Genomic DNA, 10583 nt, shown 5'->3' with positions numbered 1-10583 from the left:
CACAGTAGACATCGTCAAATCACTTCTTACGTATTTTGTGTTGTTTCCTGTCTGTTTCTCCCCACTCCTCCCAGGTAGGATGTAGTTTCACAATGGTAGGAATATTTGTGTTGTATACACTTTCTCCCCACTCCTCTCAACTAGGACATAGTTTCACAAAGGTGGGAATGTTTGCGTTGTGTTCACTCTTGACCCAAAACAGCCTCTTAACAAGATACGTGTTCAAGAAATATTTGTTGGATGATGAAAAGAATAAATGACTTCACCAATCCACCCAATAATTACTGTTAGATGAACCTGAGAGCGGGAAGTTGGAAGAGAAGTTTCCCCTGCTTCCTGTGTCAGCTAGAAAGACCGATGATATGACATAGCTTGTAGTTTCTGGTGTAATCTACTCTTCTGTTTTCACCACTCATTTTACTCCAACCAGTGGAAAGTCGAAGAAACAAGAAAACTTAAATAATCTTTCCATTTTCTACGAATATCGGGTCAGCATTTATGTTCCGATATTTAGTGTATGGAACTAATATACTAAAACAATGCCCTCTCTGAGGCTTGAACTCAGGACCTTCAGATTATGAGACTGACGCGCTGCCAGCTGCGCTAAGAGGGCTCCCGTTTATAGTTTTACAACATCCAATTTATCAAAGTTCATTTCCCACCTGCTTTACGGTTTCAGCTTTTAAAAACCACAATCAATTCTACTTGAAAGTTACTCTGTATCAATCCATGCCGCACTAGGAAGATTCCACACCCAAGACCAGAGGGGTCTACGCCTTTCCAGTATTTCATAGGACCGTCTGGGTTCTGCGTTACCAGGATCAATTGTACCTGTCTTTTGCTACTCTTTTTCCCTCTTGCAGCCCAGTGATACGGCTTTTCCTTCCCTCAGAGATCTTAGTCACTCTTACACTTTCCATGGTCTCCTCTGTTGAAAAAAGACACGAGGTTCTCAGTTCATGATAGTTCACTGACCACCTGGATAAGTGAATGAAGAAATGGTCATCAAACATGTCTCTTGACCATACTACTGTCTTCCTTCATATCTCCACTTGCATCTACACGACTGAAGACATTGCCGCTACAAAAAGCACAAACCGCTTATAATAGTACCGTCCTTGTTTCTTACTCCTTTGTTTTTTCCTGTGTGCTATTAATTACACTACGAGATTTATTACGTTTACGTGGTCCAATTGAATTTCGCTAACGAAACCATGTGCCCTAATGTGCACTTTCTAGATGTAATGGATTCTCAGATAATTATTGTTTCTAAGGTGCCACAGATGCTAGGTGGCAAACCCTGAACTGAGAAGTAGATTTATTTTAGATTCCAAAATGGGAGTCTTTTCTCTGCTCCTGTTCATTATCTCTCTGCCTGTTTTTCTCCACAGTGGTCCACAGTAGTCCATTCATGCATACACCAAATTCTCAACCTCCTCCTGGGCCTAGACTTCCAAGTCATCTTTGACTCATTGTCCTCCTTCAAACACCACATTCAATGATTTGCCAAATACTGAAAATTATTCTTGCACATCTCTTTTGAATTTGTCAGACAGAAAGCCAGAGTCAGGGAATGAAGGATTTGGCACAAACTCAATTCTTAGAAAAAGGTCCCACAGGCAGATCAGGAATAGGGTGTATGTGGCAGCAGGCAGTGAACTGTGGTTATTTCCATCTGCCTTGGGCCTCACCATTGCAGTACCCTGTCTACTATTTAATGTAATAACATCCAGGGAAAATTCCTCTGGATAACCTCCTATATTACAAAACAGAACAAATGAGGACATTTTTCAGGGTCACACATGAAACCTGGCAGATTTTTTTTTCTCTAAGTGGACAATGAGCTGGACATCGACCTAATCTTGCAGTAAATGCTCAGCAGAACATGCTGTAAAGCAATTCCTTCCTCATCAATCCTCAGAATCTGGTGAGGGTGAGCTAAAGGGGAAGGGCAGGAAGGTGATGATCCACATTGAGCTGAGCAGAGGGACCGTCCCTGCATTTCACCTCAGGAAAAGTCTGCAAGGAACTGAGATGAAGCTCTGATACAAGGGTCCTCTGGAAATGGAGTGACCTTGATTGCTCGGGACTTTGGTGTGCAGTCTCAAGGCTTGAGAGAAAAAGAACATTTTCATATTTGGCTCTGCTGTCAGTCTGGTAACTGGGGTCCTCCATTGGCTCGTCTTCTGATTGCCCACAGAGGCCCAGACCCCAGCTGTAGGCCTCTGCACTCTACCAGTCTTGCTCCAGACCCAGAACAGTGGACTCATTTTCATCACTGAGGCCACAACTCAAATGTCACTGTCTCAGAGAGTCCTTCTTTGACCTCTCTGGCTGAATCAATGTCCTGCCTCTCTCTCCATCTTTTAAATAAAATTTTTAATAAATTGGAAAGCATCTTAAATTATTTTTTATTTTCGATCTCTCCCCTGGAATATAAGTTTCTTGAAAAGCTGACAATCTAGATTTCCCAGTTTATGCCCAGCGTCTACAGTTGTGATGAGACTTTCTTGTATTTTCCTGTTCAGAAATCAATGACATGCAGAGGGAAAGCTTTCTTCTGTGTGTTTTCTTTCATAGGGTAAGTTCAAAAAGAATTCTTAAACCAAGATAAGATGGCAAGCTGTGAGCTTTTCTGGAATGAGCAAGATAATTGGTCACAGGTGAAAAGAAGCAAGATCAATCTACCCATGAAGATTTCGCAGTTATTTCTACTTTGTAATCATAAAGTATGCTCTTTTGAGCTCTTACTAGTTTGAGGAAAACGCAATTGGCATGACAAATTTGTAATAAATAGAAGTCATCAGCTTTTCCCAGTGGCCTGCCATGATCATACAGTGGTTAGTATTCTGCATTGTGGCTGCCACATCTGTGGGAATCTGAATATGGCAGTCTGAAATCTACTGCTTTGTTTTTTTTTTCAATCCCGGAAACTGATTCTAAGGCTTTAATGGGGAGCTAGGTTTTGTGTTATTTAGATGTAGAAAGAAAACCTTCTTTGACTCCTTTCTAGGCACTGATTATCAAACCAGACAAGAATGATAAAGCATAGATTTTTACAATCCATTATCCTTCAGCTTCCCTTTTCTCTCTATCTCCACTCAAGGCAGTATCCACAGTTACATTTAAAAATGAGGAGCTATCCAGACGCCTTGCTCAAAGGTATTGGCAAAGTCTCAGAAGAATAAAACAACAGGTTTTGAAGCTGAATTAACAATGATTTTGTTTTCTGAGAGTGTGCATAGGATTGAATTCCAGGAGTAAAGCTGGAAGACAGGCCAGGTTTTTACGAAGGGCTTTGAATGTCAGGATAAAATGTTTAAGCACTATATGCAAAGTTTGCTGGTAAATGAATTTAGGACAGACTGTAACTGAATTTGCATTTCAGTATCATTCCATTAGGGCACAGAGTTGAGAGTTGAGTGCAAAGATCATGAGGAAGGTCAGGGCATTACCGTAACGGTCTAGGCAGAGAAAGTATACATCTTTAATATGGCAGGGTAATGGAGTGAGACACCTGCATTCATTCAACAAATCTTTATGTGGGGGCATAAGGCATGCCGGTAGGCTCTGGGGACGCTGAGTGACTGAGGATTCAGCCACTGAATGGTTGCTAGATGGCATTGACCCATGGGTCACGAATATGAGACTCTTTCAAAATTTAATCTCATGTGAAATTATATGGGGAGATTCCAAGGAACCACTGTTTCTCTACATGGAGAAATAACATTCTGTAAAACAGTATTTGGTACATGGGAGGAGATATTAGGTCTAAGTTTTGAAGTTGAATGTGACAACCTCATCTGTTGATTGATTGGGGGAATTGGTAGAACTTTCCTTTCTTAATCTGAAGATCCTCGTTGGGGGTTTAAAGCAAGTTCATTATTCTGTGCATAAAATGTCAATTCACTTACCTGATCAACAAGAATATGAATCCAATCAACACAGATGTTAAGCAAACATATACAGTCCCTAATTTAGGATGGTTCAACTTCCAATTTTTCAATGTTACAATGGTGCAAATATGATATGCACTCAGTAGAAACCCTACTTCAAATTTTACATTTTAATATTTTCTTGTACTAATGATATGTGGTATAATCCTCTCTTTTGATGCTGGGCAGCGGCAGTAAGTCACAGCTTCCAGTCAGCCACATGATCATAAAGGTAAAAAACTGATAATGCTACAATGTAATGTGTTGTCAGATGATTTTGCCCAGATGTAAGCTAAAGTGTTCTGGACACACTTAAGGTAGGCTAGGCTAAGCTATGATGTTTGACTAGATGTATTAAATGCATTTTCAATGTATGATGCATTTATTGGAATGTAACTCCATTGTAAATCATGGAGCATCTGTACTTCCATAATTCCTTTTACAAAAGCAGGTTGGGTTTGCAATCAGAAGTTGGTGCAAATTTCAGGAGAATCAAAATATTTCCCTTTCAGAAAAATGGGTAGAGTTGAAAGAGGAAATTGGGAGAGAACCCAGGAGCAGAGAGGCTAAAGTGTGTTTCTTTGCCTTTGCACCCTTGCAACTTTGCTCAACTTGACAGGCTGGGAAAAGGAAGAAATTTTATCTTCAGTCAGCCTCTGAGGATCATCAAGGTACTATGGAGACAAACCAGGAAGAAGGTCTAGAGACAGACCAGGCTATGGGGGTAGCAGGGTACGTTGTATTATGACAAGGGTCATCACACGAAGCAGATGACATCTGAAGTTTCCCACTGCAGAGTTTCATAGTGACCAAAATTTCGGGTTAGCAATAAAGAGGAGAGGATAAACTTTTGTCTTAGTAATGAACCTGAGGAGGCGAAAAGTAACTCTGAAGTACGTATTATTATTGACCATTCAGGGAAACGCCTTAGAGATCTGATCAAAGCTATTAGTATTCTTGTAGTTCAGTTGGTTACCATGTGCTGTCATCAGCGCCTAGGGAGTAATATTACCTTGTTAGAAATCTCAAGACAAAGTGAAGCGTAACTATAACAGAAGATCTGGTACCAATGATTTTGCAAGCAGGAAGAGAATGCGAAAGCAAATTCATAAATACTTTTCTCCTGCGCGCACCCACAGTGCTACTGAAAATGGTTGTCAGTGACGGGGCAACCTGGGCAGTGGTATTAGTGGCGTCTGTCTTTTCACCCCTGGAGCGTATCTCACCTTCTAAACGTTTAAAAAGAACACTTGGGCTCTATTAACCTACAAGGCCACGACAGAGACAGGAGATAGGGCCCTGTTCAGAGAACCCGGGTCGCCCTCCCTGTCTCCGACTCCTTTTCTGTTTTCTGTCGCCGGAATTATTTCAGCCGCCTCCCGCACGCTTTCAGCGTCTCGCTCATTCGAACAGGATGGAAAAACCCGACCATTCACCGCCTGGGGTTTGTCTCCTGCTTCTCTTCTGCGAACTGACCGGCCCGCTGGTGCGTCTGCGTCCGTCGCGAGGCGTCGGTCCTTCCCCCACCGCGAGCGCCGGGCGTCGGCAGGGACTCGCCACCCGCAGCTCTGGAGTCGGGCCGTGAGCGCCTGCGCGGCGCTGGGTCGCTGTCCAGCAGATGTCTGCGCGGGAGACCCAGCTAAGTCTTGTGCGGTACCTCCTCCCAGCTGATCCCAACCCGGTCCCCCAGCCACTCGATAGAAACACGATTCACATCGTCCCCGTTCCTGAGTGAAGATCTCGTCCCCCACGACCTGCTTCGCCTCGCTCGTGATGATTTCTTACACTTGACTGGGGATCCCGGTGCGTTCGGCCCTCCCTCCTTAAGCTTCTGTCCTCTATCCGTTATGAAATTGTGTAACTTGTTTTGGTGTGAACTGATATAGCTGAACTTCGGAAGAAATTAGGCAGGATTCCCTGAAAAATGTGTGTGTGTGTGTGTGTGTGTGTGTGTGTGTGTGTGTGTGTGTGTGTGAGATATATATATATAACTGCCCCTTGCGGAGCAGGGCTAACCAGGTAGTGTGCCCAGAGTAATCAAAATTTTTGTTGATTCTTAGGAGGGAGCATTAAAACAAAGAGCCAAAAGTTCTAAAACGGGGGACTTTTCACTCAAAATGGGCTGATGCAGAAGATACTATTAGTCAATTTGTACCAGATTCTTGTTTTATTCTGTTGTAAATCTTTTCCAGCCTTCTTCACCTTCCCCCACCCAATCTTTCTCAGGTGTGTGATGATCCAAAAAGAGTAACAATGTAAGTTTTATGAAGACCTCCTCATAAAAGGTTTCAGAAATACTGTTTTCTGTTTACTTTTTGATATGTGGATGAGAAACAACACCCCATCTTTCCAGAACACAAGGAGGGGGCAACTTCAAGCTAGCAGTTGAATTGGGAATCTTCTGATACATGATGCATTGCATCATTGGCCCTACTTAAGTCAACATCGTTTTTCAAAAAAATTGTTTTGTGTTAAATTTTATCTGTAAAACTTTCTACCAAACAAAGATGTGCAGATTAAATAAAATTTCTAAAAGTGGTTGATAACACTTGGCCTCCCTCCATTTGTCCTCTTTCAGCTGTCCAGCTGAAAAAAATGTAAAGATTCACGGTCTACTTGAAGCGTCATTAGTTCGTTTCCTGCCAGCCTCAGGTCATTAACCTCAGTGGTGAGGAACCTGAAAGCAGCAGATGATGGAGATTTTAGGATTTTGTTGTTGGAAAAGGAAACCAGGTGTCAGGGACCGGTATAAACAAATGAAATAACAGAAACACTGGCAAATCCTATCAGGCTACTCATCCTCAAGAGTAGTATTCCTTTCTGTACTTCTAGTGTGTAGAGTATGTATCTCAATGGTGACTTTTATCAGAATTGTAAACAGCTGTTTTCTCAACTGTCTTCCCTACTCCATTGTAATATTCCTTGGGGGCAGCACATTCAGTGTCTACAAAAAATAATTTTACCTTAAAACTCTGCACACATGCATGAAGAGTTGAGTGAGGAAAAAAATGCTTGCAAGCATCAGGAAAAAGTTTAACTTGTAAAACAGGTAGGCTCACAGGTGTATGATCCTATGCTATTCCAACCCACGTGTTTAAATGAAAAAACTGTGGGCTGCTATACACATAAATGGTTTTCAAAGAATATAATAACTTTGAGGCTCACAGTGGTGCTTATATCCTTAAGGTAGGAGAGAGTTGGGGCTGGGCATGTCTCAGTTAAATCTAAAGCCACTGACAGATCATAGGGCTAGGCTGGAGCCAGTGGCTGAGAAGTTGGCCTCCTAAGGGAAGAGAATGTCTAATTTATTGACAGGAAAGCAAAAACTTAGTGAACGAAGTGCACGCCAGACAGACATTTTTTATACCGTTTATATGGCTGGTTTGAGTTAATGCTGGTGATTAGGATTTAGAACACAATATCCACCAAATTTGTTAATGAAATATTTAGCACAAAGATCTCTACATTACTAGAAAAAACTCAGGAAACTCTCAGCAATAGCTCCGCAACATTAAAAACACTCAACTGGCTTAAACAAAGTAGATTTATTACCACACATAGTAAGTCCAGAGAGCAGAGAGATTCCATCATGACATTAAGACCCATGATAAATCTTTAAATATTTTGAGTTTCTTGAACTTTACACTCTGTCACTCTCAACATATGGGTCTCATACTTTAGCTGATTCCTCTGCAGTGCCTCAAACTCTGTCCCCTGAGCAGAAAACCAGGGCTGTATTTACCCAGGTGGCTCTGCCCTGCACTTTTCACAATTGTCTCACATTTAGGATGAAGCTTCAGGTAGAAACAGGGAGAAAAGAGCAGTTGTGTATGTCCCTTGGTTTCACAGCTCCTCGAAGAAACAGAAAATAATTTACACGGTAGATCTACGCTATACTGAATGCCAAGAGGGAGCCATCACCAGCCCTCTATTATTGTTGTTCATATGTATTGAACCAAAGCAGCATCCTGCTCTCAGACACCAACTTGGGTTTGGAGATCTGAGTGTTTGGAGACACCACGTCTAAATAAAAAAGCTTGGAGAATGTGGGCATCGATCCCACTACCTCTTGTATGCTAAGCAAGTGCTCTACCACTTGAGCTAATTCCCCATATCAAGGAAGCTTTATTTATCCTTAGTGGGTGGCCGGGAATGCAGCTTTTAGTGTGAAAGCAGGGCTCCACTAAGAGCAGATCTTCTCAGTGATGGCCCAGGGAAAGAGCACAGTGGCTACCCATTCTCTGCAAAGAAGGAGGAGAAGAAGGAGGAGAAAGTCACAAAGGGAAAACTCGTGCTGCCAAAATGTCAAGTTTAGGTTATTCCGGGACAGAAAAAGGCACATCCCAGCAAAGGAGGATCTGTCTAGATCTGCCCAGCTAAAGCGTCACAGATTTTTAAAAAATGATTAAATAAATAAAAACGATTAAATGATCTTATGTGTGTGTGTGTGTGCGTGTGTGAGTGTGTGTATATAAGTGGGATGGCATTATCACTTGTTCCTTGTAGCTGAGACTGTCTGGGGATTGTGAGATGGCACACATTTCTGGAAGGCAAAAAGCTCCTGCGGTTTTCATAATTAGGCCCTTTCATGAATGAGGCCAGTGTGCTGACCACTCCCCTAGGTAACCCCTGAAGAGTGCTTCTTTCACTTACATCTGAGAAATGGGTTGCCTCCTTGCTAAGGTGTGTCATGTACAAGTTACCTGTCCAACTATATGTCAGAACAACAACAACAAAATTATAGAGCAGAGCCATAAAGAATAAGAGACAAAATCAGAGTGTAAGAATATGTAAAATATCAGAGTGTAAGAATCAAAATTTAGCTATGCAGAGAAGGAGTGGACATATGATGGAGAAAACCGGGCTGTTTGTAGGAATTCCTGTGTGAATAAATGAACCTATTCAATTTAAGTGGAGTGTGTGTGTGTGTGTGTGTGTGTGTGTGTGTGTGAAATACACATGGAGGGAAGCAGTGATTGAAAAGCCTGGTCCCTTAGAAATATATTGGGAGAGCTTTATGAAAACTTAAGAGAAATTGAAAAAATCCCAGGCAAAATGCTTAAATAATTAAAGCAACATGTTAGAGAAAGGTGTTTAGTTTTGAATGTCAGAGCTTGAACATGAGAAAACAGGAACTGGGGAGAAAGGGAAAGAAGTCATGAAGATACTAAAGGATTGAGGTTTACCCACATTTATCGTGTCAGCTCCTGAGATGGACAGCAGGAATCTTTCCGCAGCGCCAGTGCCCATCACACTCCATGCTGCAGAAACATCCTGCATAAATAGTATAGCATGGATGATGACAGAGGTGAATGAAAAGGAAGAAAAAGATTCTGGAGAGGTTATACAGGAAGGATCTACAGTATTTGTCAAGACGTTGGGTGGAGAGATTTGAGGGAGAGGAGACCAAGACACTGGGAAGTCTTGAGCCTAGTGTTGTAGACACAAAAGAGATTCTGAATTAATATCTATGAATGAATCCACTTATTTATTTGCATTTGATATGTGAATGAATGTTACAGGAATGACCTAGTGTGGAGAAAACAGATGGCGAGACTATGTGCTAGGGTAAAGCAAGAGCTCAAGGGTTTTTTGTTTGTTTTTTAATTTGGGAAGAAATCTGCTTTTCTTATCTGGTTTTCCTATTTAAAGCTATGTGATTTGAGGAAAATGGTTTAACTCCTCCAAGCTTTAGTGTCATCTACAAAATTTGGATAATGATACTGAGGGAAGCTGAAAAGCCATATCAACCAACTTACATAAAAAATAATAAACATTCACTTCCATTTCCAATGCGTGGTGCTGAAAAAGTCCTTGTATGTGGAATATTGTTCACCTTTAAGGAATCTGCTCTCAAGAGCTGATGAGGGACTATTTTAGTGCAGTTCTGTTGTCACTGGCTGTTGTGCTCATTTAGTTGCCACCAACACATCTCTGTGAACATAAAAATAAAATAAAATAAAATAAAATAAAATAAAATAAAATAAAATAAAGATTGTGGAGGAATAGAACACAAACACATGATAAGGTGATATTTGCACCACAGAATATAGTGAAGGATTTGTGCCTGATTCTTTTTGCATTCCCTTGGAATCATTTTTAGCCTTTATTCTAAGTCCCCAATTACTGTCATCCTTCTCCCAACAAGATTGTTTCTCTCCACCATAGATATTCTGGTCAGGCTCTCTGGTTGACCATCTTGACCTCCTGAGCACTCTATTTGTACTGAGACCCTGACTTATGTTCAAATGATGCTCTTCCATAGCAGGGCTTCCTGCTTTGCCCAAAGAACATTCAATTTTTTGGCCATTTAGGGCTCTTTTCTCACCCAGTATCTATGTGAAACCTTAGAGGGAAGCCTATTCTTTGCAGGAAGATAATCCTGCTGGGTTCTAACCTCAATCTGTAAATCCACTGGGGTAACTGGGAAACAAGTCCTAATGATATTAAAGGATTGAGGTTTATCCGCATTTACTGTGTCAGCTACTGAGGTGAACAGCATGAGTCTTTCTGCAGCTTCAACCCCCATCACACTCCATGTGTGAAGAAAACATCCTCCATAAACACTGTAGCATGGAGAACAGAAGAAAAAGATTCTGGAGAGGTTTTGCAGGAAGTATCCTCAGTATTTGTCAAGACATGGAGGGG

The 10583-nt window shown here is 41.5% G+C and overlaps 1 non-coding gene across 1 annotated transcript; it reads right to left on the bottom strand.

The window, feature by feature from the left end:
* Positions 1-540: 540 nt before the first annotated feature.
* TRNAM-CAU (transfer RNA methionine (anticodon CAU)) lies at positions 541-613 on the bottom strand. Its single transcript has one exon. It is a non-coding gene; the product is annotated as a tRNA-Met (tRNA).
* Between the last annotated feature and the right edge of the window lie 9970 nt (positions 614-10583).

Source organism: Macaca thibetana, chromosome 4 (genome assembly GCF_024542745.1).
Source record: "Macaca thibetana thibetana isolate TM-01 chromosome 4, ASM2454274v1, whole genome shotgun sequence".
NCBI lineage: Eukaryota > Metazoa > Chordata > Mammalia > Primates > Cercopithecidae > Macaca > Macaca thibetana.
This window is presented reverse-complemented; position numbering and strand designations above follow the sequence as displayed.